Below are 752 nucleotides of genomic sequence, written 5' to 3' on the forward strand. Positions count from 1 at the left end.
ACTTAGCCTCCCCCATGGTATAACGAATGTCACCTGATCCCACAAGTCTGTTACTGTGGTGGTGAGCTGTAAACCGAGCACAAATTCCTTCTGGCTGCTCTTCCTTCCTGCTCCCCAGAGCAAGTCAGTGACTTTGCTCCTCATATTCCTTTGCTTTGCTGGGTGCAATGGGCACATCTCGGTCATGCTGGGGAGCCAGCCGCCAAAGCTTTGACCTCCATTCACTAACGGTGGCAAGTAGCAAAGCCAAAATGGGGACCAGGCCCTTCTTTCAAAACGAGACCCGTCCATCTTAGTCCCCGAACTCCTTCACTCCACAGCGGAGCGAAAGGCTCCCAGAAGGGCCTGAACTGCAGGAATGGGCTTAGCTGAAATTGACAGGATGGTCTCTGGCCTGCCTAGGCTTTGATTTCATGCCTTTGCTAGTACCCAAGAAAGCAAAATAAACTCCATGGAAACACTTATTTCCTCTACAGCTGGAAAGGAGTTTGGGGAGAGGGCTTGCAGTCGTTTCCAAAAAACCCAACAACAAAGGGGAACGAGCAAGTCTTTGCGATTGAATCCAAGCCCTCAGAGGACATTAGAGTTCTGCTTTTTGTGCGTTATTTCCACCAGCCACACAGCTAGGGGATTCCCTTCCAGAAACTCGAGAGGCGAGAACAGAGCAACTCGAGAGGCAATGAAACCATACCTCACCACTAAAACAGATTGGGAAGGAACTGGCACCAACTTTCTCTGTGGATGTGTGTGTG

This window comes from Terrapene carolina, unplaced genomic scaffold (assembly GCF_002925995.2).
Source record: "Terrapene carolina triunguis isolate 2854851 unplaced genomic scaffold, T_m_triunguis-2.0 Scaffold227, whole genome shotgun sequence".
NCBI classification, from domain to species: Eukaryota; Metazoa; Chordata; order Testudines; family Emydidae; genus Terrapene; species Terrapene triunguis.